General features: G+C 42.9%; 1 long non-coding RNA gene across 1 annotated transcript; it reads right to left on the bottom strand.

Moving 5' to 3' along the window:
- Positions 1-3,126: 3,126 nt before the first annotated feature.
- LOC144588909 (uncharacterized) lies at positions 3,127-12,642 on the bottom strand. Its single transcript, XR_013544666.1, has 2 exons — positions 7,147-12,642; positions 3,127-3,552 (listed from the first exon to the last, which is right to left on the bottom strand). It is a non-coding gene; the product is annotated as an uncharacterized LOC144588909 (long non-coding RNA).
- Between the last annotated feature and the right edge of the window lie 9,956 nt (positions 12,643-22,598).

Below are 22,598 nucleotides of genomic sequence, written 5' to 3'. Positions count from 1 at the left end.
GAGCAAAAAAATCACATGGATAGAAAAGAAAAAAAATTAAAGAGAGAAAGGGAAGAAGGAAGGAAACATTGCTGGTCCCCTCATCTGATGGTAAATATCTACAAAAGAAAGGAATCATGTCCTGATGCTACTGCCTTGTATTTTGAGTTATCATGGGGATTAATGGACATGATTAGTTGAATAAAAATTAGTTTTTATGTTCAGTCCATATTACCAGATAGAAAACTATTTATGTTAAGGGACATATTAAATAAATTATTTGGAGGATATACAGTAGTCTGCAAATTAATTTAATTTTTCTGAGGTGATTTGAACGAGGAATCAATAGGCTTCCTTCTCTGAAGCTTAGGTTCTAGTAATAACTTCTAAATTTCTATAAATACACATTAGTCTAAGCAGATTTCTGTTCTGGCCCCAGTTTAGTAACAACACTACCTTGACATTGGCACTGGTTTCTTTCTTGCTCAAGCAGCCTGCTTTCTGATGTAAAACACTTCCTGTCCTTGCACATTTCACTAGAAGAGATTTCAATCTCTGGTGGCATTTGTTATCTCAGTTCAAGCTTCACTCTGATCTGAAGTGGAGAAAGTCTGGCTTTCAGAATGACTAAATGTCCAATTTGGCATTTTGATGCTGAGCCATATCTGCAGCAACAAAACAAAACCCTAAAAACATTGTTTCCAAACCCAGATATTACTCAGTAGGGGCAAGCAGCCAGAGCACAGAACAGCACTAAAATTCAGCAGCAGAGGAATTTGTAAGGCACGCGGATGAAGTAAAACTACACTGCTGTAAAATGCCAAGAGCAAGAAAACATTTCAGGGAATACTGTAAAAGCTTTGCTAGGTTTGATCCCAGGGAAGTGATGCATGCTATTTGGATAATCTACTCCACCAATGGCTAGGTTGTGATGCTTATCAGAATTTCTTCAAGAACTCTTTAATACTGTGTAGTGACTTGCTGTTTAAACCAATTACAGTGCCAGCAACACTAATCTTTCTGCTGGTACTTGGTTTGAAACAGTAAGTTATTCTCAGGTAAAGGTTGTCTTTGACAATTAAATCCAGTTGTGTCCGACTCTAGGGGCATGGTGTTCATCCCTATTTGTAAGCTGAAAAGCTGACATTTGTCCATAGACATTTCCTGTGGCCATGTGGCCAGCAGAACTAGACACAGAACACAGTTACTTTCCCACCGAGGTAGTGCCTATTCATCTACTTGCGTTTGCATGCTTTCAAAGTGCTAGGTTGGCAGGACTGGGAAAACCAACGGGAGCTTACCGCATCGCATGGATTCGAACTGCCAGCCTTTCTATTGACAGTCGAGTGTCTCAGCAGTTTAACCTGCAGTGCTACCCACATCCCCACAAGTTACTGTAATAATTAATGACTCAATAATTGATGAGTCATCTGTGTGAGGTACCTCTTTTCTTTCAGTAATCCACAGGGAGTTGTACATGTTTTCTCATAGCCTTTAGTAGATTTTGCATGCAACATTTCGCCCAATCAGTTCATGTCTTCCATGGGTGGATGCTACTGCGTAAAAAGCCAGACATCCAATCAAGTTGACTGCCAGGAAGGAAAGGGCAGCGAGAAAGCCATGCTTGTCATTTCTGTGGTTTAATGTTGTCCGTAAAAAATGAACTTAATTTTTGTTGCTAATATAGATACTCCTGACACTTTTTCTGCATCCCTTAACATTGTTGTGCAGATGATTTCCTTTGTGGCAAATAATATATTTTAAAAATCTCCTTTATTTGCTTCTTCATGTGCTCATCCACATGGTGGCATTTTCCCTGGTCATTTTGGAGCTGTACTGGGTAGTTCAGGAATCTTTTGTTACAGATTTGAATAGATTACCCTGGTACTGCTGTGCACTTATGGGGAAGCTGTGTGCTGCTGGATGTGCTGGGATGTATCCAGGCCAGTTCATCCATTTAAATACATATTATAACTCCTTTGTTCCCAGTACCACCTATCCACACACATCCAAAATTGTGGCCTGAGATCTCACACCCAAAACAGGTTGCCACCCTCTTTTGCCTACCTTCTCTGCCCAGCCCCTGCCTATTTCACTGTCTCCTCCCTCCGTGTTTCACCACCCACCATTCCGCCCCGCCCCCCATTTTTATTCTGTTATTTATGTTTCTTTTTTATTTCAGTTTTCATTCTTGTGCTATGGCCTGAAAGTGAAAATATTTGTTTAAAAATTAAAAACAGAAGGCAGGAACAGCTGACATCCCAAGACAAGACACCTACTCACAAATTGCACACGTCAGCATGCATCAATACAGTACTGATGTGCACATAAGTAGATCCTGCACTGGAGCCAGTTAGAGTGAAGAAAAAAAAATGTGCACATGGACATGGGGGTGGGGGTGGGTGAGAGAGAGAGAGAGAGAGAGAGCAAAGGGTTTTGTGCCTCTTTTACTCTGTCAAGACTAGTTTCAGCCTTGCATTGTGTAGATACCTGGGTGCAATACCATTGTCACAGGTGCAAGGAAAGTTTAACAAGTGCTCAGTGTGGAGGGGCCCTAACACTTGGATTTAGCCCATTTCTTTCTAAGAGAGGAAGCAGGAAAGCAGCTTTGTGTGGACTCTAGCATTTTCTTGCCTTGAACCTGCTGCTGTTTTCCTAGTGCTAGAGAGAAGTATCAGTTAACTAAATGATAGATTACTTGTTCTTCTAAACTGCCTAATTACACTGTACAATCATTTGTGAAAAATAATTAGCTTTAGTCTGGCAATTTTATGGAGGAGAAATATGTGTGTGCATAGAAATCTGGATTATGTATTTGTTGCCACACATATTCCTCTGTCAACTCTGGTAAACTGCTGAAAACAATCTTAGAAATGCCTTATTTATTTATTTATTTATTTATTTATTTATTTATTTATTTATTTATTTATTTATTTATTTAATTTATACCCCGCCTATCTGGCCCACCGGACCACTTATGGCATTTTCCTAAGTATGAAATATTAAGAATATATTTTTTCAAAGAATTGGCTGTTTTCGTTTGTTTTGGGTACATAACAGCAAAACAAAAATAAAAACAAAAGAGAGATTACCAGATTTACTTCAGATTTATCATACTTTGTAAATAACAATCTACTTCCTCAGATGCATGGGATGACAAGTTTAGCTCATTTATATACAAAGTGTACATTTAGGGGATAGGGACCCAGTGTAGATGGATACCCACACAGAAAATGACATTTCAAAGTTGTATTAGCATTATTAATACAAGTCACTAATTGAAAAATGATAACACTTGTGTCTTCAAAATAAATTTCTTTAATGAGCAGATTGACAACACACTGAATTCCCAAACACAGCTGTCTGATATTACTGATGGGCCAGCACAGCTGCATAATCAATTCTTTTCTCATATCATGATAAGCATCTGTCTTCTCATACAGTTAATTGGTAAGCACATATTCTACATGTCCTCAAAGTAGAGTAATTTTTTGTTCTTGCTGTGTTGAAGGTTCTTTTAGGGTCCAGAAGTGTCTTTTTCATTTTCATATTTTTCATACCCCAATCGTTTTCCTTTACATAAAAGAGAAAGTCTCTTAGATGTTCTTTAATATCAGGTTTCCCTTTCACGTTTCTGGGTACTTCAAGAAGCCTTAAAAACTACTCTAAAAAAGCAGAGGCACAATAACAATCAACCTACAACCTACTTGTATTATTTTACTGTTGTTAGCCGCCTAGAGTGGTCCTCACCGACCAGATAGGTGGGGTATAAATTAAATAAATAATAATAATAGGTAATATTACATGAGAAAGAAAAAAAACATTAAAAACCATCAGAATATACACCTTTAACAGAATGAATACACATTAAATTCACAAAATAATATTTTTTTAAAAAATTAACCAAACAGGGAAAATGCACAGGGGGAAAAACAGCAAAAGCTAAAAAAAAAAAACCCAAATAGCCCCTCTCCAAAAAGCTGAGAAAAGCAAGGAAGCAAATAAAGGTGAAAATATAGTCAAAGCTCCCATCACCCAAAAAATAAAATAAAACAAAAACTGATACTAGAACACATGCCCTGGTTACATCAAAGTTGGATTACTGTAACACACTCTGTCTGGACCAAATCTCCCTAAGGAGCATAGGCCCTTTGGGCAGGGAGTTCCTCAGGCCACAAATCTACCACTTTATGCTGGGGCAAGTCCTCAACTTCCAGCAGTGTGTAGCATTTGTACCTGGAACAAGCCTGACCTTAAAAGAACACTTTACTTTTACTCAGTACTTTGCAAATGCAGCAACATGGGCTTTGTGATTCCTTAGAACTCACAATAGGTCATTTAAATAGGGCTTCTCTATGATAGGTAATTAATGGCCTTTACTACTCCTCTGGATTTAGCCAAACCCTGCTGATCCAAGAGACCAGTCCTTAGTGAAGATTTTTATAATTATTTTTATTAAGAAAATATAGTTTCATAGAAACAGTTTGTTTTTGCTTAAGGATTAGCATAAAGACATGTTCAAAGGATTACCATAGTTAAATACAACAACTAATTCCCATTAAAATAATAAACACTAAAAACTGGGCTAAGGTGGGCTAGCCCCACCTCCTTCTTTCTTACCTATATTCTTTTTCCTTCAAGCTACATAACACAAACCATCAAGAACTTCTCTCAGGCAAAAGTTCTCTTCCACACAATCGTCTCTCTCCAACATAACCCATCTTCCATTTTTCTACATTCCTCGGATTGTAAACCAATTAACTCAAAGAAGCGTAACTGCTCACTCCACCCTAAATTCCCATGAAGATTTATTATTATTATTAGATTTATACCCCAAAAGATGCAGGTGGTTTATCTCCATTCCAATTAGAAAGGAATTTGTTGGGTCTGGGGCCTCTTCCTCGTTGCATCCTTATCAGGTTTCACACTGTACCAGCCTGGCTGTAAATTAAGAAAAACCACCTCTCTGCCTTTCTCACATTCCCATGTCTTCAACTCCTTTCACTTTTAAAACCTGACAGACTCCATTTTCTTTCCCCCTCATTGACTACAAGTCCCACTCTCCTTCAATTTCATGACACACTCTATGTGGGGCTGCCTTTGGAAAGTGTTCGGAAACTCCAGAGGATCTAAAATGCCACAGCCAAATTGTTAACTGGGACTGGAAACAGGGAATAGGGAGCACACTTGCTCCCTACTGGCTCTACTGGCTGCCAATCCATCACAATTCAAAGTGATACATACATACATACATACATACATACATACATACATACATACATACATACATACATACATACATACATACATACATACATACATACATACATACATACATACATATTATTTGCCCACACCAACCACTCAGTTCTGTATCTTCCCTTCTCTTCTTTGAGAACAGCAGCCAGCAGCAAAAATAATCAAAAAAGTATAGTTAACACATTAGGCATCCCACCAATCATTAGTGATTATCAGAGCCTGCAGCCTCTGAATGGTCCATACAGAGCAGTTTGCAGAGAGCCCCTAATAAAGTATCAATCGTGTAGGTGAACTTGCTTTGCCATCTTCTGGATGCCATCTGCTACCACCTCATGATGCTGTTGGCACACTAGCTTCAACCTCTTCCATTTGCGGCACTGTAGCATTCATATGGCTGTAGGATCAGTTCATGCCAGAATGGATGAAGTGGCCTAGGTCCTTCCCCAAACTTACTCAGGCCTTGCATATCTTGCCATGAGAGATTAGTGGTTCACCTCATCCAACTGGAACAGCTTCCAGATGTCTTGGTCCTACATATGTCAGGGACAGATGATGCCAACAGACTCTCTCCCACTCCCTAATTAGACACTGGAGGGCCAGGGTCACAACATTGAGGCCATAGGAGTGGTCCATTGGCTTCCACCAGGATGAAAAGCAGGCTACACCCCCTGCATGCTCCTCCTCCTCTCTGGAACATATCACCAAGCAAAGAGCAGGCCTCACCACTTCCTGACCATTTTAAAGTATCATACTTCCCACCCAACCCCACGTTGTTTTGAATCTTGATTGGGAACTGGCAAATATTTACAGCTCTTGACACTATTTGTTGACAAAATCAAAGATTATATATTCATGGGTCAAACAAGGGTTAAAAAAATGAAGAAATCCAGATGACATTTGGAATTTCGGGGTTCCTCTAATTCATTGGAACAAATTATTTGGATTTCAGATGTTCTCTTTCAGAAATGAACAGAAAATCTCAAAATGAAAGTAAAAGCCTCTTTTGCGTTGTTTTTCATTTGTTGCAGGGAAAGGTAGAGAAAAGGTTTTGTTTTGTTTTGTTAAGCAAACAACTCTTTATTCACTTGGTCATCCCTAAAACCAATTTGTGTGTTAGTTGAGTCTTACATCTCCAGACATCCTGACCATGTATGTCTTCAGCTTGTACAAACTGAAAAGTGTTCATTAAGGAACTAGCAAGGATTCTGTATAAACTGAAGAAGTTAAGCAATAGTTGTTTATGGCAGAACATTGTTGCAGCAAATGACTGGTTGCTGAAGACTTGTAAATTGTTGGGTCCTGTATTATTATCTTTCCTAGTTATGTTTTTTTTTAATTATGTTTCTGATTGGTTTTAGATTAGACCTTTAATATAATTACAGTGTCATATTTGGTATTCTTTCGTTTTAATTGTAGTTTTAAATTAAATATTACTGTTAACTGCCTTGTGAGTCATGTTTTTGGGAGAAACACAGAATATAAATTCAATAAACCATAATAAATAATATAATCTTCCCCTGTGAGAAACACTAACAGATACACAATGAAATAGGGTCTAATCATACATATACTGGGATTGCCACTCAAAGTACATAGCAGTTGGAATGATAAGGAGTAGGGCATGGTAATCAGTCTGAAAGTGAATCTGTGCTAAATTTAAGGAATGTAGAAACAAACATTTAAATCTTGGGAGGTACAAATCTACTCTTAAGGTATAAATGAGGCTGCAGTGCTGATTCGGGCACCCAGCCTAACATTCTACATTTGGAACCCGCTCAGAGCTGTGTTCTTAGAAAACTGGACATCCCAGAGTATATCCTGGATTAAGAATTTATCTTATTTTATTTATTTATTTTGCCAAAGGAAACATTTTGTGCTATCAAAAATGGCAAGGTACAAAAAACTTACATTAAAATGCAGCCGTTGTTTTTAAGGGTCCACAACAGCCTCTGTTTTTCTTTTCTTTTCCTTCCTTCCTTCCTTCCTTCCTCTCTTTTTTTTTGAGGATACACTAAAAACTGTTTCAGAACATTGCAGTTTACTTGCATGCTCTTTGAATGATACAAAGGTCACCATGGGGGGGGGAGGAGCCCACTATAAAATAAGTCTTAAATGAGAAACAATTGAGATGAGGAATATATGAAGGAGGCCCACTTAAAAGGACAGAATTCATTAAGCTACTTAAGTCATTAACAAATGTGAAATCTCATATTAATTGACAGTTTGCTTCTTGTATCAACTGTGCTATTGTTACATTGTAGACAGATAATTGACATTCACAGCCTTATAATCTATTGTTTTACTGACAAGCCATTGTCATGGTGTTCATTATCTGTATCCCAATCTAGTCATGGGTCCATAACAGTCTTATGAGCTTACTGTTTTATCTGAGGAAATGAACTTCATCCATGAAAATTCACATTAAAATATAGCGGTTAGTCTTTAAATTTCTCAGATTTCAAAGAGCAATTTCATACAGTCTGACGGAAAGGGTTTACCTCACCACATAGACTTGTTTCATTATTACAAATGAGTGGCTTGTGCTCATCTTTCCATTTCCAAAGTTGTGGCTGCCAAAACTCAAGTGTTAATAATGTTTTCATTTTGTGAGATCTGTTGGCATCTTGATATGGCATGGTTTATTACATTTATTTGTACGGCTATAGAGCATTTCCAATAAAGAGGGTCAACATTTCCTTGTGGCTAAACATATGCCCTTAGCTGCTTGGAACAGTTGCCATTGGAGCAACTTTTCTTAATTTCTTTCAGTATTTCCGTTGTAAGAATGTAGAAGTGAAATCTTTTCCTTTTCTTCCTTCTGATTTTCATAATTGGCAGGAAAACATGTTTGTTTAAATATTATTGGCAAACTGATGGCAATCCAATATTATGAATGCAGCACTTCCTGCTCTCCAACAGACCAGTTGAAATAAGCTTAAATGGATGTGCATCTGACTGGTTCTCACTCAACCTTTTGATTTTAACTGCTTTTACTTCTTGTATGGGCGATTAGGATCAATAGAGTTACTTTAGTTGGCATAGCAAGTGCGATAGCAATTGTGGCTCACCTTTGCCCTTTGAAGAGCAACCCCGAGGCTCCAGGTGTATTGAGAAGAATCTTCTAATAGAAAAGACACGTGTCAAATACATTGGGTGTATGTGACATGTTCAGGTGATACAAGCAGAAAGTCACTATGGGCACACAGAAGGATTTATGGAAGCTTTTTGGTTCCCAGCTTGCCTGCTGTTGTTCTTGGAGTTTTTACAAGCTGTCATGCTGCTTCTAGTTTGTCTGGCTGGGAGAGACCTTTATGGGCTGGGGTGACTGTCAATCTATCCAGCACTAACTAAGAATTCCTTCCCTGCCTTTGATTTCAAAGAGAGCCCACCTCTCTGCTGAGAGCTTTTTCCCTCTCCTCTGTTGAAGTCTCTTATTGAAGGCAGCCATGTTTGTCGGTTTGCTGTTTGATCTGTTCAATTGTAAGTATTGAAACCTTTTAGTCTTTCTGCTCCTTGTGTCTCAGAGTGAGTTACTGAGACTCTTAAGTGCCAGTTGATGAGAAAAGGAGCGGACTAATCTGGGGAACCTGAAGATAAGCTGCTCTGTGACTCCTCACAGTTCTGCTGCACAGCTAAAGGAATTTAACCAGGAACTCACAGCTGTGTACCACTTCTGACCCATTGTTAAACAATGTATTCCTTTGATGATGCTTATGGTAATCTAGACTGCCCTCCCACTTAATTTCATATATGTGGTTGCCTTCAGTTCTTCCTCTGAGGAAAGGGGTAATGGTGGGAAATTCCATTCTTCTAATGCCTATTAGATCAGATTGAGGTCTGACATGTGGTTTCTGTCAGGGCCCGCTCTTATTATTTTAGTGCTCTCGTTATTACTCACTGAGCTTCTACTGTGGAAAAGTCAAACAGGGGAACCCAGGAATTTATTCAGACATACCACTGTTCTGAACATGCTTGGAATCATGAGCATTCTCCTCACAAAGGTCCAGTCTGTTCCATGTTTTGGTATTTCGATTAGATAGTGTTCTGTGATAGTTGCTGTTACATCATATGTCTTTTATATACCGTACTGCCATTCATTCTAAGGCAGCACAAAATCTCTTCTACCACAGTAGTACCTCCATATATTTCCCAATTATGGAAAATTTGGTTTCTGAAAATTGGGGGGAAAATTGTTGTCCTCTTCACCAGTTATCTGCATATTGCCACCTACCAAATGCTAAGGTCAAGAGTATCACTGTTGTAAAATCAAACAAGACAGATGTACAGCTCAGTCCTATGTATGGAGGCAAAGAAACATAAGCAGTTGAAGCGGACTTCTCTAAGAGGAGAGTTCCAGGTAACCTACTAGTTCTAAAAGACAACACTTTGAATCAGCTGGGACTTTGCCATCTACCACGGAGCCTTAAATGTCCTCAGTGGTAGGCTATTCACATCCATACTTCAGTTTTCTTTGCTATGCTTGTCTTGCTGCACAACAACTTTCAGTTGGACACATTTAGAGGGACACATTCTGTTCCATGCATCCCCTTCTAGGATGATGAGAATTTACCATCGAGTGGATTCCAATTCATGGTGGCCCTTTTTGGGATTTTCTAGCTATAGATTACTCAAGAGTGGATTACCATTCCCTTCTTTTGGGGCAACCCTGCAGACTGATGAAGGCTATATAAGCTGTTTCTTCTCCTAGGGAGGAATATAGAATTGATCTTCCAAGAAATTACAGCAAGCCTGTGCAGAGCAAAAATAGTTGTAAAATAATGTAAACCTGTGCTTCATATACAGAACATTGATTCTTATATGTATGATAGTTCCTGTTGGGACTGGGAGATCAGCAGCATACCATTTCCTGAGATTTCAAGGCCAAAACCTGAAATTAGGAGGCAGATCACTGTGATGTCACATGGAGGGGTAGAAATGGGACAGACAAAGTATTGGAGAAGACCAAATTGCTAACATGTGCTGCATTATGGAGAAAGCCAGAGAGTTCCAGAAAATCATCTACTTTTGCTTCGTTGACTACGCAAAAGCCTTTGACTGTGTGGACCACAACAAACTATGGGAAGTCCTTAAAGAAATGGGAGTGCCTCACCACCTTATCTATCTCCTGAGAAACCTATATGTGGGACAGGAAGCAACAGTTAGAACTGGATATGGAACAACTGATTGGTTCAGAATTGGGAAAGGAATATGAGAAGGCTGTATATTGTCTCCCTGCTTATTTAACTTATATGCAGAATACATCATGCAAAAGGCCAGACTAGAAGAATCTCAAACCGGAATTAAGATTGCCGGAAGAAATATCAACAACCTCCGATATGCAGATGATACCACTCTGATAGCAGAAAGTGAGGAGGAATTAAAGAACCTCTTCATGAGGGTGAAAGAGGAGAGTGCAAAAATGGTCTGAAGCTCAACATCAAAAAAACTAAGATCATGGCCACTGGTTACATCACCTCCTGGCAAATACTGTAGAAGGGGAAGATATGGAGGCAGTCACAGATTTTACTTTCTTGGGCTCCATGATCACTGCAGATGGTGACAGCAGCCACAAAATTAAAAGCCGCCTGCTTCTTGGGAGGAAAGCGATGACAAACCTAGACAGCATCTTAAAAAGCAGAGACATCACCTTGCCAACAATAGTCTGCATAGTGAAAGCTATGTTTTTTCCTGTAGTGATGTACAGAAGTGAGAGCTGGACCATAAAGAAAGCTGACCACCGAAGAATTGATGCATTTGAATTGTGGTGCTGGAGGAGGCTCTTGAGAGTCCCCTGGACTGCAAGGAGAACATTCTAAAGGAAATCAACCCTGAGTGCTCACTGGAAGGGCAGATCCTGAAGCTGAGGCTCCAATATTTTGGTCCTCTCATGAGAAGAGAAGACTCCCTGGAAAAGACCCTGATGTTGGGAAAGTGTGAAGGCAAGAGGAGAAGGGGACGACAGAGGATGAGATGGCTGGATAGTGTCATTGTAGCTACCAATATGAATTTAACCAAACTGTGGGAGGCAGTGGAAGACAGGAGGGCCTGGCGTGCTCTGGTCCATGGGGTCGCGAAGAGTCGGACATGAGTTAATGACTAAACAACAACAACAAGAAGACTTCCTCTGGTGGTCTGAGAGCTAGAAACCTTAGCTCCCAGGGCACTGCATTGTTATAACTGCTGATGACCAACTTGTAGCATTGATTACATGTGAATTATGAGGTTTTTCTGGGTAAAACAGAGCTAAGAACTCTGTCAATGTGACACATGAATGTTGAAGGGAGTAGGAAGATGGCAGTGGGCCTTCAAACACATGTAGGGAGGTGGGACGTCAGAATTAGTTTCTTTTTCCATTGCACGTTTTTCTGAGTCTACCACAATGTATCTGTGCATCCATAGTGGTATGGTAATAGAGACTACTCCTTCCAAGTCAATTCCTGATTACAGAGAGAGAGGGGCTAAACACATATACAAGTGTATACACCCAAGCATCCTGTCAGGACAAATTAGAACACCCTAGGGGCAGCCTGAAGGGAAGGACAAAATGGTATGCTACCCATTCTGTGTACAGAAGCTGACAAGACTGGCAGATGAATCTTAGCACGAACAAAACAGAGGCCTACCTGAGGGTTGCTTTCTTCACTTGATGGGAACCTGGAAAGTATGAGTCCCGACTGTAGTGTGAAAGCTGTACATGTGTAGCCCCCTCCCATTAATTATAAATTTTCCTTTTAAAGCTATAAAAGCCAGTGGTCATCCCACAGCTATTGAACATAAGACAACAAAAATGGCTGAGTTGGGGCAGATTCAACTCTTCGAATACTGGCAGCTGCATTACTTTGTGCCAGGCATTCTTTAATGTCATGATATCCTTTTCGGGGAAGAATGGTCAGAAATTCAGAAATTGGCCTCAGCATGCATACATTGTAAATAATGGCTGCATGACCTTATGTGATAGTGCATAAGTACATTGGTAAAAGCATTTATGTGTGTGGTGACAAGCAGAAGTGTATCCTGGGCTTTCTGACTTTTTCTGTAAACCAAGTTAACATTTGAAAATGTCACTAACAGTACAAAGGCCTATGCAACCACGAAACCACATCATAACAAGTTCCTTCCTTTGTTATGAGTGAAAAACTGCATCAGCCCTTCAAGAAACACAGATGCAGATGTGGGAAACAAGAGATAAGACCCTCTGATTCAAATGGAGGGTGCTATCCCAGTGCCTTGTTTACAGGCAGCCTTCTTTCTTTTTTCTTTTCAAGATATCTTTAACATATCTCAGGACTCTTTTGTTCTGCTTTTGCCCTCGTAGACATCTTGCTGTTGAAATTAGTGGAGTTTTCCTTCCCCCTTGATAATCTTTGGCGCATTGATGTTCCACATCCTGATTAGCATCTTGTCTCATCACATCTACCACAACACTCTTGAGCCTATAAATATTCTCTCCCCTCAGCATTCATGTTCTACTATCTGGGCCACTCTATTAAGGGACAAAATGGGAGTGGTAGTTTGGAGTTATTCTCATGACTGCTCACAAATGTTTGATTCCTTTTGCCACTTACATAAAAACTTACCTCACACATTTGCTTGACTAATATGCAAAGAAGGAAGGAATACAGGGGAATACAGTATTTAGGTGGTTCACTGCAGAGAAGACACCTCATTTTTGATGTTTAAAAAATGACCAAAATTCTGTTGCTTAGCACAGCAGTCCCCAACCTTTTTCGGACTGCAGACTAGTTGGGGGGGTGTGAGCTCTGTGCACGGGGTGGACAGGGGCACCCCTGTGCTTGTGGAGGGGTGTGTCACACTTGTGGGTGGGTGTGTTGTGCTTGCGGAGGGGCATGTTACAGTCACAGGTGGGCATGTCGCGCTTGCGGGTGGGCGTGTCATGCTTGTGGAGGGATGTGTTGCACAAACGTGACATGTCTGCCGTGCATGCGTGGGGGGGTGAGATCCGTGTCCGTGGCCCAGTTCAAGGAAGCCCACGGACTGGTACCAGGCCGCGGCCTGGGGGTTGGAGACCTCTGCTTTATTAGATCACTTAAACAATTACACTTGACTTTGCTGGTGTCTATACCAAATTCTATCCCATCTTTTCTGATAGGGGTCTGCCACATTTCTATGCATCTCTGCTTCCAGCCAGAAAGTAGCCATGTGTTTCACTAGAGGGCTATGTGTGTCAGGGAGATCACTGGGTACTGAGTGACTGGTAACCCTTTGTCTAACCTCATTGGGAGTGACATTCTAATCCATATGGCAAGAGGTGGAATCTGAAATCTACCCCTTCTGAGATGTTTCTGCTGCCTCTGTTTGAGAATCTGGTTTAAACGAGGAAATCTGTCCCACAAATCTTGCCATGGATTTTGGCACCTTTATGTTTCTTTCTATATCACTCTGTGGTGCTGAGCCTGCTGAAGATCGGTGCAGGATTGGAAGCCGCCCTATGTTTATGTTTGTTTAGTGGTATAATAAAGGTACAAACCATCCTTGTCTTTAGGTTTTGTACAAGGGCAGCACAATTTTTCCTTCTTTTCTCTTTGTTAGGGTGAATTTACTGTGGGTGAGCTCTCCTCACCTTCCACAATACTTCCTGGGGCTGAGGAGGAGGAGCCAGGCTGGAGGAAATGACCCCGGTGTCTATGAACCACTCTTATAGGCTCACTGTGGCCTCACAAACCCCCCGCATCACCCTAAAGCCCCACCCACCCACGAGGAGGGCCCTGGGTCGATTCTTGACTCTTTGTCCCACCTCATAGGGGTGGTGCACCAGTCAAAATTGATTTTGATGAATGCTAGGTAGCATTACTATTGATGCAATCCTCAACCTTTTGTGTTTATTTTTCAGCAAAGGCCCTGGAGACTTGATTATTAGAGGGCAGGAGGAAGATGGCTAGGAGAGGGCAGTGTTAAAACACTATGAGGGCCAGTTCTTTGCTAATAATGTCATTTCCTTTCTTTTCTTTTTTAAAAAAGGATTGGTGCCAACACTGTTGCACTGTAGCACCTGCAAAAAGAGTGAGAGAGGAGGAGGGAATTGCCATCAGTCCTTCTTTGGAGCTTATTATGTTAGTTCTCCTCAGCCATGCTTCCTACAAATCTGAGTGGCTACAGGACAGCTACGTCAATCTATGCAGTAAAGTGTGATGACACCTGCCCAGTCTTGGCTCACTGGCACTAGTTACCAGTGATGTGTCAGATCAAGTTCAAGGTTTTGGTGCTTATCTATAAAGCCATCCACAGTTACCTTTTGGAGTGTCTTTTCCATAGATCATCAACCCGCACCACTAAATCCTTCCAGGCAAGGCTCCTTTGGGTGGCCATGCCGAAGGAAGCCAGGTAAACATCTACTATAAGCTGCAGGGATGTTGGCAAGTCTTCAGGTCGAAGTCCCAAATCCCATTCCAAGTCCAAGTCTGAGTCTTTGGGTCCGAGTCCTGAGATTTGGACTTGGGACTGTTACATACAGCACTGATGTTACCTGTCTGTCATGGGTTTGGAGGGAAAGTTCCATCCTATGGGGAGTGGAAGGCGGGACATCAGGAGGAGGGGCTGTACTGTATATATATGTGATGCGTGTGTGGAGAAGTTTAGACGCTGGGATGTGAAGAAGCAGCAGCTGGGAAGAAGAAGCTGGTGTGGGAGTCTGTGTGTCAGACAGGGTACTACTGTGTGTCAGAGTACCAACCTGATAGGTTCAGGTGTCTGTTGGTTAGCCAGAACTGATAGGTTCAGGGTCTGTGCTTCAAGTTAAGTGTTCTGTGTGAACCAAACTGTATGCATGTATGAATGAGATTAAGCCACGTTACTATATCTTATTCACCTGATCATTTTATTTTCCCTGTGTGTTGTTTTAAATAAACCTTACTCTTTTATTTGTTGAAAATCCATCCCTGGTCTGTGTGACTTCTTATAGGGAATGGTTGGTGGCAGCTTAGTTAACGTGTGGCAGATCCCAGTAGGTCTGGGTTTGTCACATTGATTGGTGTCCAGCGTGTGGGATACGACTGGTCCAGTTGTCCAGCGGTCCAGCAAAGCCTTGGCAAGTGTGCCCAGAGCAAGGGGGGTCTAGTCAGGGACAATCTGAGAGCGCGTAGGTAATCTTCTAGGTGTACCTCACGGGGGGGGTGCACTAGTAGAAGAACGTGTAACCTCAGATTGGGGGCTAGATTAGGGAGCTCTGAGGCAGCCTGTTTTGGCGGGAAAAAGCTGAGGCAAAACTGTGAAATAGCAGTGAGCTAGCTTGTCTGCTGAGAGGCCCAGCAGAGGGGGGTAGACTCTAGCTCGCAACAGTTGCAAGTAGTGCTGAAGGACAGCAGCAATCTATAGGGAAAGCTGGGTCTGAGGCAAAAAGAAAAAAAAAAGTGGTCGTTTTATTTTGAGGCTTGACTTTTTAAAGCAGCCTGTTCTGGGGGGGATTATGCCCTTGACTCGAAGCCAAATGGCAGAAATGGGTGAAGTGAAAGACCCCCAGGTTGACCAAGGTTCTGAGGATGAATTTGGCTCAGTGCAAGGTGACAGCACGGGAGAACAAAACCCAGAACTCAGAAAAATACTCCTAGCCCAACAGCATGAACTGAGGATGAGGCAATTTGAAGTGGAGGAAAGGGAAAGAGAGAAACAAAGGCAATTTGAATTAGAGAGAGAGAGAATGGAGAGGGAGGAAAGATTGGAGAGAGAGAGAATGGCGTTTGAATTAAGAAAATTGGAACTGATGAACCAGAACAATAATAACAATAGGGATTCTGAGGGAGGCCAATTGTCTAAGGCTGACCTGAAGAAATTCCCTGTGTACCACAAGGGAGATTGTCCTGAGGTGTTCTTTTCCTTAGTGGAAAGAGCGTTTGTGGACTTCTCAGTGAGGGAAACTGAGAAGATGACCATCATGCGATCTGTAATCAGTGGTAGCCTGGCTGAGGTTTATTCAGAGATGCCACAGGAACTGATGAGAGATTTTGCAGAGTTTAAAAAACTGGTGTTTGCAAGACATGGGATAAATGCGGAACAGCTGAGGCAAAGATTCAGGTCCCTCACAAAGAAACCAGAGCAGACTTTTACCCAAGTGGGGGCTCAATTGGTGAGGCTGCTAGAGAAATGGCTATCTCAGGAGGGGACAGAGACCTTTCAGCAGCTCAAAGACTTGATAGCGCTGGAACAGTTCTATTCAGTCCTGCATGGGGAACTGAAATTCCAGGTGAGGGAAAGGAAACCAAAATCTGTGGCAGAAGCAGCCAAGATCGCAGATTTTATTTCCCAAATAAGAAAGCCCTTGGGTGAGGGGAAAGCGATGGGGAAACCCAAAGAAACCTACAGCAAGTACTCTCAGGGACCAGGGAAAAACCAGCAAGGGGGAGGGGCCCATGGTGCAGGGAAGCCCTCAGAAATGAAACCAAGACCTCAGATTTTGGAGGGAAAACCAAAACAAGATGAGAGAGAATCAAAATACACCAGAAAATGTTATTTCTGTCAGGGAAAGGGCCATCTAATCTCAGAGTGTGAGAAATTAAAGCAGCTAAAAGGAATTGTGCCTCAGGATTCGAGTGGGACCAAGCCAAAAGCTGTGTTCTGTGTCCAGAAAGAGCAAGGCTCATTGTCACTGAGGGAGCCTGTTGCCATGGCTACTCAATCTGGAACAGCTACATCTGCTGATCAGGCTGAGGAAAATGGTCCTCTTGTAGAGGTCAGGCGCTGCCTGCTGGTGAGAACAGATTCTCAGTTGTTTGAGACAGCAGGGGTGGACGTAGGAATACTTGGCCATCAGTATCGGGGGCTGCGGGACACTTGTTCCCAGGTGACCCTGTGCCATCCAGATATTATTCCTAGGGAATATATAATCCCAAATGAGAGCATGAAGGTGGCAGGGATTGAGGGGCAGGTAATCTCACTGCCAGTAGCGGAGGTGCCTGTGAACTTTCAAGGCTGGAGGGGAGTTTGGCGGCTAGCAATTTCATCGACTCTGCCAGCAGCCGTGCTCGTGGGAAATGACCTGGCTGAACATGTGAAACGGGTGCTAGTGATTACACGCTCACAAGCCACCACGGGGACAGTTCAGGGGGGTAATGATGAGCCAGAGACGGAAGCAGGTGGGGGGAGTTCAGAAGCTGTGGTGGAAACCTTAACCACAGACAGCAGGTTTGGACAAGAGCAAAAGGCAGACGCCACTCTCCAAAAGTGTTTTGAACAGGTGACTGACGCCCAGCTAACACCTGAAACCCCAGTGAGATTTCTAGAGGAAAAGGGGATTTTATATAGAGAGACCCTGAGGAATATCTCAAAAGGGGGAGATGGGATCAGAAGTCAGCTGGTGGTACCTGAAAGGTATCGCCCCATGATCTTACAAAGGGGGCACTCTGACATGTTTGCTGCACACTTAGGGGTGAACAAAACACAGCAGAGAATCACACAGAATTTTTACTGGCCTGACATAGGGAAGCAGATCAGGGAGTTCTGTAAACAATGTGATGTGTGTCAAAGGCAGGGGAATAGCCGCGACAGGACCAAAGCAAAGTTGTGCCCTTTGCCTGTGATTGACACTCCGTTCAAATGCATAGGGGTGGATATTGTGGGACCTTTGCCCAAGGCCACAAAGAGGGGGAACAGGTTCATTCTCACCATTGTGGACCATGCCACGAGGTACCCTGAAGCCATACCCTTGACTAACATTGAAACTAACACAGTGGCAGATGCCTTGGTGGGGTATATGTCCAGGATGGGATTTGCCTCAGAAATAATCACAGATTTGGGCACATCGTTCACATCAAAGCTCATGAAACGCTTATGGCAAATCTGTGGAATTAAGCACAAGGAAACCACTGCCTATCATCCTGAAAGTAATGGGTTAACTGAGAAGTTCAATGGGACTCTAATGCGCATGATTAGGGCTTACTTGGCAGAGAATCCAAACAATTGGGACCAGAAGCTGCAATCCCTTTTGTTTGCTTATCGATCAGTGCCACAAGCCAGTACCGGGTTCAGTCCATTTGAACTTTTATTTGGGAGAAGGGTGAAAGGGCCCCTTGATTTGATCAAACAAAATTGGGAGCAGATCACCCAGGATGACCCACAAGACGTTGTGACATACATAGACACCTTGATGAATGACCTAAATAGAAACCTAGAACTGGCAGCAGAAAACCTGCAAGCTCAGAAGGTCAGACAGAAAACATGGTATGACCACAAAGCTAGAGAGAGGCACTTTGACCCAGGGGAGGAAGTGCTTTGGCTTAGGCCCTGCAGGGAGAACAAACTGCAGCTCAAATGGGCAGGACCATATAGGGTCATTTCCAAGATGTCAGACCTGAACTACCTTATAGAGCAGGAGGAGAACCAAGCAAGGAGGGTGGTTCATGTGAATGCCCTAAAACCCTACTACAGAGGGGAACAGAGGGTTTTATTTGCGATAAAAGCAGCTGAGAGTGAGGAAGCTGAATTACCCTTCTGGGAGGGTAGAGGGGAAGTAAAATACAACCCAGAGGAGGTAAAGATCAGTCCTGCACTCACCCAAGACCAGCAGCAAGAACTAAAAATGCTGCTTAGTAAATATCAACAGGTGTTTTCCAACAAGCCGGGGATAGTGAAGGGAGTGATGCATCGGATCCACACAGGGGATGCACCCCCGCAGGCAGTATCCCCATACCGAGTAACGGGACCCTATAGGGACAAGGTGCGGAAGGAGCTGGACGAGATGCTTAGGGAGAACATAATCGTCCCCTCTTCTAGTCCTTGGTCCTCTCCGATAGTCCTTGTGGACAAGCCTGATGGGAGCATTAGGTTTTGTGTTGATTACAGGAAATTAAACCGTGTAACCACTCCTGATGCCTACCCAATGCCCAGGCTAGACAACCTGATTGAAACCATAGGGGGTTGTCGGTTCATCTCATCATTGGACCTGGTAAAGGGATATTGGCAATTAAGAATTGATCCCAGGGATCAAGAAAAGACCGCCTTTTGCAGCCCTTTTGGTCTCTATGAGTTTCGAGTCCTGAGCTTTGGTCTCAGAAATGCACCAGCCACATTCCAAAGGCTGATGGACCAGACCTTGGCAGGGCTCAGTGACTTTACTGTGGCCTACATTGACGACATAGGGATCTTCAGTAATACCTGGGAAGATCACCTGATACACCTGGAATTAGTGCTGCAGAGGTTAAGTGCAGCAGGGCTAACAGTAAAGGCCAGCAAGTGTCAGCTGGGTAGCCCAGAAATAAAATACTTGGGTCACATGGTAGGGGGAGGAGTGATAAAACCCCTGGAGGCCAAAATAGAAGCTGTTCGTGATTGGCCCAGACCCAACACCAAGAAAGAAGTCAAATCATTTCTTGGGTTGGTGGGCTACTACAGAAAGTTCATCCCGAGGTTTAGCGAGATTGCGGCTCCGCTGACCGATCTGACGAGGAAGAAGGCTGATGACCGCATCCCGTGGACCAGCGACTGTGAGGAGGCGTTCCAGAGGTTGAAGCAGGCGCTCATCAACTATCCAGTGCTGCGGGCTCCAGACTTCGACCGGGAGTTCATCATCTACACCGATGCGTCTAACAGCGGGGTAGGAGCAGTTCTGTGCCAGGAGGATGAGAATGGTGACCAGCATCCAGTGTCCTACCTGAGTAGGAAACTTCAAAAAGGTGAGAGACATTTGGCAACCGTGGAGAAGGAGTGTTTGGCCATAGTCTACGCGATCCAGAAGGCCAAGCCTTACATCTGGGGAAGACATTTTGTTCTGTGCACTGACCATTCACCACTGCAATGGTTAAAGACAATGAAAACCCACAATAGCAAACTTATGAGGTGGGCTTTAAATCTGCAGGACTATGACTTTGAAGTGAAGGTGGTCAGAGGGTCAGTGAACTGTGTTGCTGACGCCTTGTCAAGAAGACCTGAAGAATGAAGACGGCGAAAGAAACATGGACTATGTATATATATTGATGACAAAAAGTTAAATGTACCTGTTTTTTGAACTTGGTTTGTATGAATAAAGGTAAATTGATGTAATGTATATGGTAAATGTTTAAATGCCTAATTGCTATGGTTAACTTAGAATGTAAGTATAAGTAAGTATGATATTGTATATATAACTGTTTTGGTGTGTTTTATCCAGGTTGTTTTTTGGGAAAAAGCACCTTAGCTTTCCCCCTACAAAACAACTTATAAAGAGGGGAGGTGTTACATACAGCACTGATGTTACCTGTCTGTCATGGGTTTGGAGGGAAAGTTCCATCCTATGGGGAGTGGAAGGCGGGACATCAGGAGGAGGGGCTGTACTGTATATATATGTGATGCGTGTGTGGAGAAGTTTAGATGCTGGGATGTGAAGAAGCAGCAGCTGGGAAGAAGAAGCTGGTGTGGGAGTCTGTGTGTCAGACAGGGTACTACTGTGTGTCAGAGTACCAACCTGATAGGTTCAGGTGTCTGTTGGTTAGCCAGAACTGATAGGTTCAGGGTCTGTGCTTCAAGTTAAGTGTTCTGTGTGAACCAAACTGTATGCATGTATGAATGAGATTAAGCCACGTTACTATATCTTATTCACCTGATCATTTTATTTTCCCTGTGTGTTGTTTTAAATAAACCTTACTCTTTTATTTGTTGAAAATCCATCCCTGGTCTGTGTGACTTCTTATAGGGAATGGTTGGTGGCAGCTTAGTTAACGTGTGGCAGATCCCAGTAGGTCTGGGTTTGTCACAGGGACCAGGGACCCAGGAACTGGGACTCAAGGTTTGGAACTGGGACCCAAAGACTTGGACTGTTGATAGGCCGGCACATGTTCAGAGACTGTGGGCCAATTTCTGTTTGCAGAGCCAGCCCCTGCCTCTGTGGATGCACCAGCTTATCAGCTGGGTGGCTGGTGTGTGGATGGAGGTAGCAGCCATCTCCGAGAAGGGAAACTGAGCCTGCTGCCTCTGAGGTGGTGTGGCAGTGGCAGCAGGAACAGGTAGGGACTAGAAATGTGACTCAGAAAAATAGTTCTGAGTCATGAGTCAAGTCCTAGTCTTTTTTTAAAAAGACCCCAGTCGAATCTGAGTCACATTGGAGGTGCAACTTAAGTTGGAGTCAACAGTAAGTCGTGACTCATGAGTCCTTATCCCTGATAAGCTGGGCTTCCTCGGCTGTGGACCCAACCTTCTGGAACTAGCTTTTGGTTGAGCTTCACCTGGCCCCCTCCCTGACCACTTTTTAGTGGCTGCTGAAGACCCAACTCTTCATTAACACCTTTGGCAGCAGCTTCTGAAGGATTTGTTCTTGCCTCATGCCTACTGTCTTATTATGTATTACAGTGTTCCGAAAAAATCGTCGCTATGTGGATTCGTCGCTATGCAGGGCAAAAAAGCCCATAGGAACGTATTAAAACACGTTTAATGCGTTCCTATGGGCAAAAAACTCACTGTTATGCGGAAATCCTCCATGTGGCCGCCATTTTCGCTGCCCGGTATGCACGGAAAGGGCGCAAAAACACTGCGGGTGGCCATTTTTTCCGGCGGCCATTTTGGAACCGCCGACCAGCTGTTTTTAAAACATCGCTATGTGGAAATCGGTAAATGAAACAGCTTACCGATCATCGCAAAGTGATTTTTTGCCATTAAAAAGATCGCAATGCGATCGCTTTTGCGATCGCAAAAAACAAATTGCTATGCGGATTCTTCGTTAAACGGGGCGCTCGTTAAACGAGGCACCACTGTATTAGGCAAATGCTGTGCTGAGGTAGATTTATGATAGTCTGTTCTGATTCTTTTCCCCACCCCCACTCCTGTTATTTCATGATTTTATTGCTGTCTCCTGTGTCCTGTTTGCTTCTTTCATTGCTTTATTTGCCCAGAATAATGCCCAGTGCAAATGGAGCAATAAACAAACAAGCTGCAAACAAGGCTGAATGTCAAATTCCTCCTCAAGTTCTCCTGACTTCTGTGTGGCCAATTAAAACAAATTCAACCCAGGAAACTCAACTTCCCAGTTGTGGCTTCACAGCAGATACTCCACCTTCTGAATTTCAGCAGGAGAGAGAGAATCAATGCTTATAGGTTGCAAGATCAGTTAGCGTTTTTCTAGCTGTGTAGTTGCACCTTTAAGTGGGAGTGTGCCTGTGCCTTTGAAAGCAGCACAAGAGATGGTGGAATCATTTGCACTGTTGCTCCACCCCTATGCTTCGTACAGCTTCACCTGTTATTTAGCTGCCCTGTTTCTGAGTTTGACAAGATCCAGGAGTCTTGCTGGGACTAGGAGGTTGGCATTTCTATAGAGAAACCACTGGTATCTCACTAGCCATTGACGCGGTCATGTTGCAGACCTCATGTGTGCTCTGAATCACACTAAGTGAAAACATCTTGCAGAGCTGCCCATTAAATAATGTTTAGCAGTTGCAGAACCATCT

Source organism: Pogona vitticeps, chromosome 4, assembly GCF_051106095.1.
Source record: "Pogona vitticeps strain Pit_001003342236 chromosome 4, PviZW2.1, whole genome shotgun sequence".
NCBI classification, from domain to species: domain Eukaryota; kingdom Metazoa; phylum Chordata; class Lepidosauria; order Squamata; family Agamidae; genus Pogona; species Pogona vitticeps.
The sequence above is the reverse complement of the archived record's forward strand: the minus strand, read 5'-3'. Positions and strand labels throughout refer to the sequence as shown.